General features: G+C 36.1%; 1 pseudogene; it reads right to left on the bottom strand.

The window, feature by feature from the left end:
- Positions 1-9888: 9888 nt before the first annotated feature.
- Positions 9889-13659, bottom strand: LOC107876474 (annotated as a pseudogene).
- Between the last annotated feature and the right edge of the window lie 2281 nt (positions 13660-15940).

Consider the following 15940-nt stretch of genomic DNA (forward strand, 5'->3'; position numbering starts at 1 on the left):
TGCATATCATCGCCACAATGGCTATTGCATATCATCGCCACAATGGCTATTGCATATCATCGCCACAAGGGCTATTGCATATCACTGCCACAATGGCTATTGCATATCATCGCCACAAGGGCTATTGCATATCATCTGGCTATTGCATATCATTGCCACAAGGGCTATTGCATATCATCGCCACAATGGCTATTGCATATCATCGCCACAAGGGCTATTGCATATCATTTGGCTATTGCATATCATCGCCACAAGGGCTATTGCATATCATCACCACAAGGGCTATTGCATATCATCGCCATAAGGGCTATTGCATATCATCGTCACAAAGGCCATCTCATACCATCGCTGTTGACACACTAGAAAGAAACACTGGCATCGAGGATATCTCCTTATTTCACGAATCAGCATATGAATACATCGAGGGTACACGATTTGAAGGGACGCGTTTAAGTTGCTATCCAAGGATGAATGATATATAAGGTTTCCTGAAAATTGACAATTTAAGGGATTATCTATAAGTCATATTATTTGAAATAGGATGGTGTGCAAGATCACCTATAAGTTGATAGCATATAGGTCATCCATAAGCCACAACAATATCCTAACCGGATAGTGTGCAAGATCTCCCAAAAATCGATAGTTCAAAGGTTATCCTTAAGTCACAACTAAATCCTTACCGAAGAATATGCAAGATTATCAAATTGATACATCCAAGGGTTCTCTATAAGCCGCGTCATATCCAAGATCGATTATGTGCAGGATTACCCAAAGACCAATAATTTGAGAGATTATCTATAAGTCATATTGTATCCAAGGTCGGATGATGTGTAGGAACACCTGAAAGCTAGTGATTGGAGGGATATCTGTAAGCCATCTATTATCCAAAGTCGGATAATGTGCAGGATTACCTAAAAGCTAGAAATTTAAAGGATATCTGTAAGTCGCCTCGTATACAATATCAAATAATATGCAAGATTATCCAAAGATTGATAATTTAAGGAAAATTTATAAATCGATCATCGGCTATAACCGGAAAGGTTATCATTCCATATACAACAAGTGATATAGGTAACCAAAAGGGTTGCCACTCCAGCACAAGATTACATGGTTGTAGAGACCGTTCTGCATAAAGTATCGCCGGTGTCCAAAAGGGCCACCCCACTTTGAAGACAGATTCAACTGACAAATGTCATAATTGTACAACAACCAAGAGGGTTGTTGTGTTTGTTGTTTCCAGTTATTTCATTCCAAACAGGTACATGAAGAGATGACTCCGTTTTTCAGGCCACAACTCACACGGAGATATGGTAAAAGACTACCTACATCTTTCATGAATTATGTTAGTACTAACACTTTTTGCTTGAGAAATTGTCGAGAGCATCCGAAAGGATGAAAATCTCAAATCAAAACCACAGGTGTGGACTACTCCAAAAAGGATGTAGCACGACGTGGAACTCTTTCTCAGCAACAAAACGGGACATAGTATGGAGAGGGATGTCAAACCCTCTAGACGCGAGGTAAATGATGATCACCACCACCATCTAACTACTCCTTTATTAGAAGGAATGTGGATATTTTGGGATATTCTGGTCTCACCTTTACCTCTGGGATGTTTGTTAACTCATACTGAGGGGAACTTTCTTTTTTTTTCCTTTCAAATTTGGGTGGCACACACTTAGAGTTTTGGAAATTATGTCTGGGTAAGTTCTTACCTATGGATGTGAAGAGCTCCCGTTCATGGTTACAAGGTTACAAGCCTCTTTTCTGCAACTCGATCGACTTGTCACCCATTTTAAGTCAAAGATCGTCTGAAATAAAAGACTATCTTTTCTACCGATTGAGTCGAACTACAAACAGTCTGATTCCCTGAGTCTTGGGGATATGTAGGCTGGAATCTATGAAGAAAACTCGACTGCATTCCAATCTCCCCCCTAATCCCTTTATTCCCTAGTTTCTCAATTTTATCAAAAACTCTAAAATCGAGATAACTTGTGAATTTTTTGAAAATCACGTTTAAAATCAAGCTTTATGAACTACAAGTGTCCTGAATTCTCATAAAACCTGAGATATGTAGGAAACCTGATACCGAAGTTCGGCCATAACTCCATGAAACTCGTGTGAAAAACCAACCTCTCTTAGACACAAATTCATGGTCGGACAAAAATTAGGAACGTCAACCTCCCTTTGCCCAGTATTACTTGCATTAGCCCTACCCAAAGGGAGGGAGCAGTTGTTGACACCTAATTTTTGCCCTCTGCGACTAAACTTAATCCTGAGTTTCTTCAATTTTTAATAAAATTGAGATATTTATTTCCTCCGAATAAGTGTTTTGAAAGGTATATTTGTATGTGATTTTGTCACTTAGGTAGCAATTATATATTATCATACTCAATTATGCGATATTATATAATTGGATTACTTAAATGTTTACTCTATGGAATATTGGATTTTAATTAAAAATTATTTTGAAACTAAGCACACTAATTAAAATCTTGATTTGAAAATGATCTATTTCAAAAATGGCTTATTCAGAAAAATGCTTACTTAATTTTATCTAATCAAAGAAGCTAGGGATTAATCTAGTTGCTAAATTTTTTTTCAATCTTGACTCAATTTGGTCAATTTATTAAGCTAGATTTAATTGAAGTTGATTTGGCTACAATTGTAATACAATTGGCCGGTTAATCTTTAATTAAGTCAAAGTTTAAATACAATTGACTAAAGTCTTTATCAATAGGCTATTTATTAAATAGTTTAAACCTAATCCTAATTGAGGCTATGTCTTAAATAATTCCATCAGCCCAATATTTAGCAAAGACTGATTGCATTTGGATAATTAGGTTTCCCTTTGAACTTTCTGTAGTGAACATGCATCGGATGCACTCAGTTAATCGGTAGATTTGATATCTTTGAACTGTCGAGTTTTAATATACACTAGACAACACATGTCATACATCCAATCTTTTACTGTTTATGGTTATCATGGTTTTGTTCTTTTCAGCCATGAACATGTCCCGATTTCATGAGAGCTTAGAAAATAGGCCTTTATTAACATTTCCTTAAAACGGCTTCCAGTTCGCCCTAACATAGGTGATTTCTAGATGTTCAATCCTATAGACTAAACTATTTGGTCAAATCTGCCAAATTTAGATAATCATTAAAAGACTTTTCACCCTAAGCTTATCCTTGTTTACTAAACATTGTCTACATCATGAGAATGAGTTAGGTAATTGACAATGTTGAGCCTGTCATACACAACTTTGTTTGATCTCTTTGAACCTAGCTCTTGGGACTTCCAGTCTGCTAGGTAGAGTTACCGCCAGGGGAACCAAATCGAACTGCGATCCAAACCAAACCGATTAAAAACATTGATATTTGGCTAGGTTTGGGTTTGGGTTTGAATTTTAAAAAATTGATACTAATTTGTTTTGTTTTTACTCTAAAATACCTAACAAAATAACCAAATCGAACCGATATATATATATATATTATAATTATTTATGTATTATTCATAAATACAATATAAATATTTGTTATATTTTATATTTTAATCATGATTTAACTTTAGTCATAACACATTAAGTTATTTTTTCATCTAGTTGATAGTACCTTATTAGATTCTAAGTGAATTTTGTACTTTGAATGACAGATGATACACATTGTGAAAATAATATCTTGTTGTATATTGAAATTTATAGCTGAGATTCATTTGACTATAGAAAATCATTAATTTTAACTTTCTTTTTGAACCTTGTTGAGCAAGAAGTTTATGTGTTCATCTTTTGGGGGGTTTACATATCATTCTGTTAAATGTAGTTTTAAATGATTTTTCAGAAGCATTCAATGATGTTGTTCATAGCTTTGCCGAAGTATAACACTCAGTTGACATCTTAGTTCCAAGGTTGAGATACAACACTCGGTTAACATCTCATATGTTAGATTGGATTTATCTTTTTAATTTTCAACTTTTATCATTAGCTAAAGTTATAAATCAAAAAAATTGAACTAAATCGAAAAGAACCAAACCGACGATTATTTTTTTGTTTGGTTAGGTTTGGTTTTAGAAATTTAAAAACCGACTAAGTTAGTTTGGTTATGGTTTTGACCAATAATTGACCCTAATTGACCCATGAACACCCCTAACCACCATGCTGAATTGTCCTAGGCCTTAAACCCATTCCCTTGGATGTCCTTTCCACTCCTTCTCTAGATAGACCTTTTGTAAGTGAATCCGACACATTATCCTTTGACTTTACATAGTCAACAGTGATAATTCCACTAGAGAGAAGTTCTCTAACGGTATTATGTGTCCATCATATGTGACGATATTTACCATTATACATCATGCTCCCTACCCTACTTATTGCCGCTTAGCTATCACAGTGCATAAATACTGGTGCCACTGGTTTGTGCCAATAAGAAATATTTTTCAAGAAATTTCGGAGTCATTCTGCTTTTTCAATGGCTTTATCCAATGCTATAAATTCAGATTCCATTGTAGAGTGAGTAATACAAGTCTGTTTAGATGATTTTTAAACTACTGATCCTCCACCGATAGTAAATACATATCCACTTGTGAATTTTACTTCGTTTGATCTGATGATCCAATTTGCATTACTATATCCTTCAAGTACCACGAGATGTTTATTATAATATAAGACATAGTCTTGAGTATATTTAAGATACCCCAAAACTCTTTTCATTGTCATCTAATGAGTTTTGTTAGGATTACTCATGTACCGACTCAACTTACTAATAACGCATGCTATGTCTGGTCGTGTACAATTCATTATATACATTAAACAACCCAATACTCTTGAATACGCCAATTGTGAGTCACTTTCACCTTCATTCTTTCAAAGTACAAAGCCTATATCCAATGGAGTCTTGAAAATACCGAATTCAATATACTTGAATTTGTCAAGCACCATTTCAATATAATAAGACTGTAAAAATGCCAACCTTTGTAGAGTTCTATGAATTCTTATTGCTAAGATCACATCCGAAACTCTAAGGTCTTTCTTATCAAACTTTCTCTCAAGCTTTCATTTTGTAGCATTTATGTCAGAAATGTCTCTACTGATGATCAACATATCATCCACATACAAACAAATAATGACTTGGTGATTTGGTGTGTCTTTAATGTAAACACATTTATCACATTCATTTATATTGAACCCGTTTTTCAACATATTTTGGTTAAACTTTGCATGCCACTGTTTAGGTGCTTGCTTTAGTCCACACAATGACTTAATAAGTTTACACACCTTATTCTCTTTTTCTGGAACCACAAAACCCTCAGGCTGTTTCATGTAAGTTTCTTCCTCCAATTCTCCATTTAGGAATGTTGTTTTTACACCCATTTGATGGATTTCAAGACCATATACCGCTGCCAAGGCAATTAACATTCGAATCGACGCTATCCTTGTTACTGGCGAGTATGTATCAAAGTAATCAAGACCTTCTTTTTGTTTGAAGTCTTTTACTACAAGTCTTGCCTTGTATTTGTCAATAGTACCATCTACTTTCATTTTTCTTTTGAAGATCCATCTAGAACCTAAAGATTTATTTTCTGGAGGAAGATCAACCAACTCCCACATATCGTTACTTAAGATGGAATCAATCTCACTATTGACTGCCTCTTTGCAAAAGGATGAGTCCAACGCGCTCATTTTTTAAGAAAAATATTACAAAATTTGAGCCAAATGATGTTGAAGTTCTTTGACGTGTACTACATCTTGGATTCTCTTTATTATGTATATTCTCACTTGGTTCATCTCGAGGTCGTTTAGACCCCCCACTAGACTGTTCATGTCTAGTTTTATACGGATAAATATTTTCAAAGAATTCAACATTATCTTATTTAATTACCATATTTTCATTAATATCCGAATGTTTGGATTTATGAACCAAAATCGACATGCTTTGCTACTTTTATCATATCCTATGAACACGCAGTTCACCGGCTTAAGTCCTATCTTAGCCCTTTTAGGCATAGGAACTTGGACCTTTGCTAGACACCCCCACACTTTGAAATATTTCAAGTTGGGAAACTCTATTGAGTATTCGGTTGGCTGTAAGGATAGCCCCCCTCCCGCCCCAAGCTTTACGGTAAACCTGAACTTATAAGTAAGGCATTCATCATTTTCTTCAAAGTTTGATTTTTCTTTCCATAATTCCATTAGATTGAGGTGAATACGGGGTCGTAGTTTGATGGACAATTCCATTTTCTACGCATATTTTGGCAAAGGGAGATTCATATTCTCTGCCTCTATCACTTCTTATAGTTTTAATCTTTTTCTCTAACTGATTTTAACTTCAGTTTTATATTACCTAAATGCATCTATTGCTTTATCCTTACTATTTAACAAGTAGACCTAACAATATCTAGTGCAATCGTCAATAAAAGTTATGAAATACTTTTTCCCACCTCGTGATGGTGTTGACTTCATATCACAAATGTCTGTATGGATAAAGTCTAAGGGATTGGAATACCTTTCAACAGACTTATACGAATGCTTAGCATACTTTGATTCCACACAAGTTTGACACTTTGATTTATTGCACTCAAAGTTTGGTAAAACATCTAAGTTAATCAGTTTATGCAATAGTTTGTAATTAACATGGCCTAATCGTTCATGCCATAAATCATAATACTCAAGCAAGCAAGAAGAAGCTGAACTTTTATTAATTTCAACATTCCTTATATTCATTTTGAATAGGCCCTCATTGAGGTGGACTTTTCCTACATACATTTCTCCTTTAATAAGAATAATTCTTACGGAAGCAAATACACATTTGAATCCATTTTTGTCTAGAAGTGATACAGAAATCAAGTTCTTTCGTAACTCTGGAACATACAAGACAATGTTAAGTGTCAACACTTTGTCGGAAGTCATCTTCAAGCACACTTTTCCTATTCCTTCAACTTTTGCAGTAGCGGAGTTTGCCATGTAGATCTTTTCTTTTACTTGAGCTAGAGCGAACATCGAAAACAACTCCTTGTTAGCACAAACATGGCGTGTGGAACCAGAATCCATCCACCATTCGCGAGGATTTCCCACCAAGATGAATTCAGAAAGCATAGCTTATTTCTTGGACTCAGCCAGATTTGCTTGGTCCTTCTTATTTTCTTTCTTTGGGGCACAACAATCCGTAGACTTGTGGACAATCTTGCCACAGTTGAAGCACTTTCTCTTGAATTTCTTCTTGGGTTGATTGCTTTTATTTCTAGATTTATTTCGCTTCTTAGAGTTGTTTTGGTCATCTTCTACAATGTTTACTCCATTTATTGTAGAATTTCCTCTTGACTTTCTTTCCGCAACCTTATTATCTTCTTTAATACGTAGTCGTATAATCAGATCTTCAACTGACATCTCCTTTCATTTGTGTTTCAAATAGTTCTTGAAGTCTTTCCACATTGGTGGTAGCTTCTATATTATTGCTACTACTTGAAATGCTTCATTCAAAATCAAACCTACAACAAAGGTTATGTGAATATTAAGACCATTTTAAAATAGTTTGATAAAGATATTTGTCAGAAACATACCTTCTGCAAGTAGATCATGGATGATCACTTGCAGTTCCTCCACTTGGGAAACAAAAGACTTGTTGTCTATCATTTTATACTCCAGGAATCTTGCAATGAAGAACTTTTTAGTTCCTGCATCATCTATGTTGTACTTCCGTTCTAACGCTCCCCATAACTCTTTCGCTGTCTTTGTTCCACTATACATATTGTAAAGGTCATCTTGGAGACAACTCAAGATGTAGTTCCTACAAAGAAAATCTAGTGTTTCCAAGCCTCTACAATCACGAAGCGCTCTTGTTCAGAGGTTCCCTCGGGCACCTCCGTAGCTTTCTTAAATGTGAAACTTTGAACACAGAGTGGTGAGGTAGAATAACATTTTCTGCTGCCACCTTTTGAAGTCAATACCCGCAAACTTTTCAGGTTTCTCCGTTGGTGCCAATTCCGGTGGAGCATTCGTGTGACTTGTTGTGGCAATACTCGTTGTCCCCACAGTTGTTGCAGCATCATGCATTTACTATCAGTCGTCATTTTCCTGTCACCACAAGATAGTACCTTTAGTATATCGAAATACTTATTAAAATGTTGCAATGTTGCAGCAACTTTAAACACCTCTTGTTTTTAGTTTAACGATGAAGTTTTCATGACTTTCAATCGTCAACCGAGTGATCTTTAACTTGTGATGAAGATTTCATGTCTTCAAATCACTAGTTAAGTTTAAACGGAGTAGAAAGCTTAAAGCTTTAACCTCCAGAAATCAAGCTATACAAATTTCGAAAAATTATTATTTAAGATTGTTATTTTCAATGTTTTCGGGTACCAGAATCTGTATATATATGCAACAACAACTTCAGCACAAGTTAAAGTCTAAGAAAATAACACTTATGAAGTTCCTTAACACCTTCAACACAAGATTATGAATAATCTATCCAAGAAGTATGTTAATTTTCAGAAAAAAAATGAAACAGAATTGTTAAGGACAAGTCCCCCGATTTCACGGAGTGTCCTTAAGGAATAATTTCCCTCGCTATACCCGAGGTTATGGAATCTTCCTCCAAGGATAAAATTCCAATCCAAAAAATATTTGTACCTCAAATTGTTGGATTCATCGAACTCACTCAACAGCTTAATGATCACATAGAGTTTTTGAATGGAAGAAGAGGGTTTTTACTGTTAAAAATTATGTCTATACCTAAGGAAATATTAGGTATTTATAGCCTTAAATGTGTCCTTTCAAAAAAGGATGCATTGGTTCAGCAGAAAGGCACCTATTCAGCAACAGTCACGTCCCTGCGTCCAGTCTATGCTAGACTTGCGGCCGCAGGTGACATTTTTCAAATGATGCGCTTTGGATTTGGAAAATGATACGTTGCGTATGCGTTTGCATGGCATCCGAAATGTGTTCGCACTTGAAGAAATTTCACTTGTAAACAAGTTTCAAATAAAATTCATCTAAAAAATTAGATCTCATCGATTGATCATTTTCCAAATCCAAATCTGAAGCCAAAGCTAAAGCCGAGCGAGCGACGATGGTGTGAGGCACCACCTTGTTCTTTCCTTACTATCCATGTGGAGTTAGTGTTCCTTATTAAAAACACTCCAAAGTTCCCTTCTCCCACCAATGTGGAAGAATTAGTGAACTTTCCAATTTGAGAGTACACTTTCTAATTTGGTGTCTCTCTTTCCCTCCACCATTTTTCCTCCATTTCTCATTCACATATACACCTTGAACCCAACAATTTTGAGGTTTGCAATGCTTGGCAAAAGAATATTTTATGCCTCACTTGTTTTTACAGTTTTGGAGCTTGGCCTAAGAATATCTTGAAATATATTTAGCTGTTTAGTTAACTTAATTGGGACAATCACATAATTTCAATTAGTGGCGTGGAAGTAATGGAATGGATGAACCTATTTTGTAATGACAATGACATAAACGAGATAAACTTTAAATGGATGGCATAATGAGCCATTTCTGATAGTTCGATGGCATATTTTAACCTTTTTCTGTAATTTTAATTTATGATGTGGACCTCTAGTAAGATGACATGTTGCAAAACTGTTTTTGAAAAACCACCATTAACATGTAATGGCGTGGATGAACCTGTTTTGTAATGGCAATAACGAGCCAAACTTTCAATAGATGACATATATGAGTCATTTCTAATAGTTCGATGGCATATTTGAGCCTTTTCCCTGGGAACAATCTCTAAGAAAATTATTATTAGAAGAGTTATCAAACTCAAAATAAGTACAATCAAGCACAACACGTTTTCTATACATCTGTCTCCATCAATCCAATCAAAGATGTCCATGCCATAGAGAATCAGACTCAACTTGTGGTAGTGAGGAAAGAGAGTTTAAAACTTTTGAATGAAGTCATAGATGTGCTGGTTAATCTCATCTAGCCTTTCTTGGTTGACAAAGTGACCTGCACCTTCCAAAACCACAACTTCCTCCAACAATGGAACATCTTTCTTAAATTCACCATTGTGTATGTACTCTTTAGCACCCGGTGTAAGATAAACCAAGTCAAATTCACCAACGATAAACTTGGTTTGAACTTTAACTTCAGCCCCCGTCCATGGTGCTGTGAGTTCCCAGTCTCTGCATTCATAAGACAGAGAACTTTAGGATGTATGTAAAGTTTCGGTCAAAAATGTCATTTTCTTGACTAAAGATACTAAGCCCGGCTAGCGTCCATGTACGAAGAAGTTGATCAAGTGATACGAGAACGATCTACGAAGTTCTAAAATAGTCCACAACACAAGGAGAAACCGAGAGCAAGATAGAGACAAGTCATGGCAACAACACAAATACATGAGATAAAGAAGACAAGATACAAACATACAAAGTGAAATGAGGTAAGGGATAGGCAAGATGACATAAGATCTTACGAAACAATGAGAACCACACGTGTATTGAACAAAGAGACCCTCAAAGTCGCAATAATCAAACACCAATCTTCTTACAGTGACCGGTAAGTGAATCAACTCACCTCAAGAATCACCGTTTCTAAGCAAATGTCAATATTGGCTTTTCCCAAGCCCAAAACTACAATAGCTTTTCCAAGCCCTAACTAAGACTACACTAAGGTGTTCTACTCTCAAAGAGAGGACTTTCAATGTTTCAATATTTCATCATTCATAAAAACTAGTAAGAAAAGACCTAAAAGAGACTATATATAGCCTAGCTTATTACATGGCAAAATGACCAAGACACCCTTAATAACCAAGGGGTGGCCTTGGTGTGTTGGAAAACACTATGAATTGTCCAAAATATCCTTAAGGCTAAGTGACCAAAATGGCCTTAACGAAGGGAGCCAAAACCGTGAACCAACAAAGTGTGGTCCAACCCAAGAGTCCTCAAGTCTTCAAGGGTCCAAGCAATCTTCCACACTCGGGTTTGTCCAATGGCATGCTCATAACGACCCCTCCAAGCATGATTCTGTGCCCTCCATACAACCAAACCTTGATTCTTCACGTAGTGAATTTGAAAGATATCATTGAAAGCCGAGGAGGCCATTTGACTTGTATTATCAAAACAGTCTAAAAGCAACTAAAAGAATTTATGTTGCTCGGACTCTTTAGAAATGCTTCTGGATGCGTGTCGGATCCTCAAAAAAAGTGTATTTTGGAGGAACCGGCGCAAGTGTGGCAACAGTTTTGAAGAGTCTGAGCAACATGGAGTACGATAGTGTTCATGAAGACTAGTCTCTAACTAGAACTAGAAGTCACTTGACAAAGATCAAATCCAATACGACTGTAAAAGCAACAACTAAAACCTTAATCCCAAATAGTCGAAACAAATGTGAACTATATAAGCATACAACGAACGGATCGAACAAATGCACTCAAATGTACGATATCACAGAAAGCGAGGAACGCTTACAAGGGAAGAGCTCGGTAATAGTTGATTGGACCAGTGAAACCAGTCTTCTCAAACTTGCTGGCATAATAATCCAACTCTTCCTCAGACAGCCAAGATGAAAGGGTAGCTGGAGCATCAAGGATAGCGTCAAGACCTTTGCCTTAAGGAAAATAAAATGGTCCAGGATTGCAGAATGTCAAAAATTTCTTAAGAACAGCCTTAGCACCATATGGAGCAAATTCAGCTTCAATTTCGCCCGGTACCTGCAGAGTAAAATCTTAGTGAACTTTCTGCTGCTCAAATTACCAATCAAAATTAAACGTCAAGAGACCTACGCTCTTATTATAAAAGGTAGTTTATGACCATTGGATCCCTAGAAAGATGAGCAAACTCCAACTGTTACCGCTAAAGGACAAAGCTGGGGACGGAACCCAAACGAGTGATAACTTTTCAACAACAGAGGCAAAGACGTACTCTTTCAAGTCAAAGTCAAAGTCAGGTAGACTAAGATGGAGTTAATATTACAGTTGTTCCAAGGAAAACTTTTGAATGGTATGCAACATGTTCCAAACAAATTAATGAGATAATTTCTGGATCTACTTTTGCTTTTCCGATCATCTGCTTCAAATTTGCTCTTAAGACTTGATATCACTAACATAGTGTTTGCAAGGTAGACTCAATATGGTCGAGCCCATCACCGAATGGCCAGGGCTGGAGCTAGACGGGCGGAAGAACATTCATCCGGATCTTCTTTGCAGGACAATCACACCGTATATACAAGGCTAAAGTTTCTTTCTTGTGTATATATGGTGGATGATAAATTCCTCGGTGAAAATCCTACTTCCACCACAACCTGAATCCTGTGTGCATGGAGAGTTTAATGCACCGTGCTGCATTAAACTTGTAGAATAGCTATCAAACACAAATGACAAATTAAACAGATACACAGACAAGAACAAAGAGAACCTGAAATCTCGAGATATAATGAACTTCCCCATATAAAGCTTTAAACACCTCCAAATTCATGTGTGGGTTCCTTGGTAAAAAGTGGATACTCAAATTAACCAACGCCTTAACTTTGTCGGGCCTAAAAAGGCATAAATGCCAAGCAATTATGGTACCCCAGTCATGAGCAACAACAAACACGTTATCTTCATTTGGATCTATGGCTTCAAGCAGTGCGATAACTTTGAAATGTCATTAACGGGTGCACTTGTAGTATCTCCATAACCCTTTAAATCTGGTGCCACAGCATGGTAGCCACGTTCGGCTAAATAGACCATTTGGTGACGCCATGTGTACCTGTTATGGAAGATCTTGGGTTAACTATCATAGAGCCAAAACAAATAGAGAAGAGAAAAGAACACAAAGTATTAGGGTTGACCCAAGCCTAGTCCTAAAGACGAAATCAAAGAGAGATTTTCACTCGGAATACAATACGAAGAACCTCATAATTACAATCTCATTATACAAATCTCGTGTGGTTCCTAATCCTACAAGAAGTAAAAAGAGCAGTCCAATGCAAAAAGCATCCCGCATTCACGCAGTGTCCAAGGAAGGGCCACATCCTAAGGGGTATAATGTAGACAGCCGAACCTATTGAAGCATCATTGGGTTGCTTCTATCACTCGAATCCGTGATCTATAGGTCTCACAGAGTCAACTTCATTGTTACTCAAGCCCTTTCAGAATCCTACGACAAGTGAATTCTCAATTTCATCATACAAAGCTTAGTAGTTCCAAATACGATTGTGTCACATTTAGGATTAACTAGTAAAGAATCGAAACAACAACAACATAGTCTTTAATTCTTTAAGTTAAACAAATTTCCTATAATGGTATTAATTGACCATCACCTGTGGTAAGTTGACTTTCAAAAACACAATCAAAACACATAGAGAACAAAAAATATATAACACAATAATTTAATGAGATTCAATCAACATTAGTTCTAATAAACATGACAATGGCTTTCTTAAGCCTATAACAAAAAATAAGTTTCCCAAACCTACTAAATCTAACATAATTAAGATTTTTTATGACCATGGTGTTCGGGCCAACTTTCATGCACCTTGACTAAATTCACGAGATACCTGTCACCTCCCTCCTCCCACCAGCAACACATATTAACATAATTAGGACTTACAAAATTCAAGATTCAAGAAAATAATACCAGAGTTCAGGGAAGCCATGTATGAAGAGGATTGTTGGACCTTGGCCTAATTCTGCTACATGCATATTAATGCCATTTGCATCTACCATTAAGAGCCCCACCACAAAAGTGTATTATTCACGGGTTTAAGTCTTGAAAATAATCTTTGGTAGAAATGCAAGATAAAACTGCATACAATACACTTTTGTGGTGGGGCTCTTCTCCGAACCATGCGTCTAGCGGGAGCTTTAATTAGTGCATCGGACGATCCTTTTTTAACATGTTTTGAAACTCTAAGTTTGACTATTGCTATTACTTTATATACATCCTTCGTCCATCTTTACATGTTCATGCTATTAAAAATAGATGTCCAATAATATTTGTCCAGTTTGAAAAATCAATAGGTAATTTACTTATTTGTATTCATTTTATCCTTAATAATAAATATTGTTCATTATATAATATATATATTTTTAAATATTAAATTTATCATATTCAAAGAGTTATATTGTAAAACTACGTCTATTATTTGTTGTTGTTTATAACTCTTTTAATTTGCTAGAATGAACGAGAAAAATGAAATATTTATTTTATTATAAGGATCAAGTAAAATAAAATGAGGAAATATTATAAGTAGCTGTAGCAAATATGCAGGGATGATATTTATGGCTGTCATTCAGCTTCACTATGACCGTTTTGTCTGTTATCATTGATAGTGCATTAATAATACTTCGGCTCAATACATTGAAATCGAACTAATGCTTGTTTTGATAAAATATCAGTAACATATGATAGTGGTTTTATTAGATATTTTAAATTTAATTGCTGAAAAAGTTTTTGTATATTTTTAAACGTGCAAAATAACTACTTAAAATATGTCAGCTTTTTTAGTTATATATATTATAGACACGTAATTTTATCCGCCTAAAAATTTAATTTTTATGTATTTACCTCTCCCTGCCCTATCCCCAACCTGTCCCCTACCCCCACCTAATCCACCCACACTCCCAACATCCCTCTGCACACACCCACTTACGCACTCTAATAATTCAACACACACAATCACACAAGTAACAGACCCATCCTTTCCACTCACAATTCCACTCATTTTAACACATACCCTCACATACGGAGAAACACACACGGAGGGAGATAATCCCGATAATCCTCCACTTTGATTGACAAGAAAATACATACACACAAAAATAATGAGAAACGAGATAGAGGAAAGAGAGATAAACGGAGGGAGATAGAAAAACCGGCAAGGGAAAAATAGAGAGAAGGGAGGGACGTGACAGAGAGAGGAGGGATCGAGAGAGAAGTAAAAAAAGGGAGGGAGTGCACGGAGAGAGAGAAGCAGACAAATTTGATGGTTGTCGGTAAGTTTCTCGTCGGAAATCTGCTGGATTCACCACCGGTAAACACTGCCGTCACCGTCCATTGTTGTTCCGGCAAGACCCACCGGCAGACGGTCCCGTTTCCTTCCCAAAATGTATCCGGATTCGGGTTGGTGATTGTATTTTGCTTGAATTTCGGGTATCATTGTCTCGTGATTCATTTTTTCTTCGTGGGTTTGCGTTCAAATCTGTTTGGGTGGCATCTTTTTAGATATCGAGTTGGTCTAATTCGTTGTTTGAGGTTCTTCATTCGAGGATTTTGAGTTCAGATTTTATTATCGCACTATTATCAATGAAATCCGTTCTTGTGAGGTCCAATTCTCAACTCTCCTCGTTTTTTACTATCTCAACGTGGTTGATGATGTGATTAGTGGTGTGTTTGAAGTGTATTTGAGCTTTTATAATTATTATGACTTGATTGATCGATTTCATCTCGAAATTAGTTAATCATTGATTAGAAATTGGGGAGGGATTGATCATGAAAACATGAATGTGGATATATTTGATTTATTTTTGATAGTTTGGATCGCAATGAGTGTTGATGTTTGTCGAACCCGATAGTATCATGTTTTAGGACGAAATAAATAGGCAAATCTTAGTTGGGTAGGCAGACGGTAGGAATCATATTGTTGGGTGATTGAATGTTTGTTGAATAATTTTGTTGCACAGAGTTGAAATTATATTCATTTTCACTGGGGAATACCTCGATGAAATTGTATTTATTTACCGGGGGAATGTCCCAAGGTATTATGTACGCGAAGGATGTTCGTGATCAAAACCTGGAACACCGGGTAGAGCTTAGTCTAGGACTAATTTAGAATAGAATTTACATTTTTTGCATTTTTCTATTTTTTGGGTTGTATAATTTGAACTGTACATTATGTTGTTTTGAATTTCTGTTTGGTTTTGTTTGTTTATTTGTTTTGTCGGTTTATACACTTCATAAGGTCGTACTAGCCGATATATTTAACGAAGCGATCGTGGTCAAACCACG

The sequence above is a fragment of the Capsicum annuum genome, chromosome 5 (assembly GCF_002878395.1).
Source record: "Capsicum annuum cultivar UCD-10X-F1 chromosome 5, UCD10Xv1.1, whole genome shotgun sequence".
In the NCBI taxonomy this organism is placed as follows: Eukaryota; Viridiplantae; Streptophyta; class Magnoliopsida; order Solanales; family Solanaceae; genus Capsicum; species Capsicum annuum.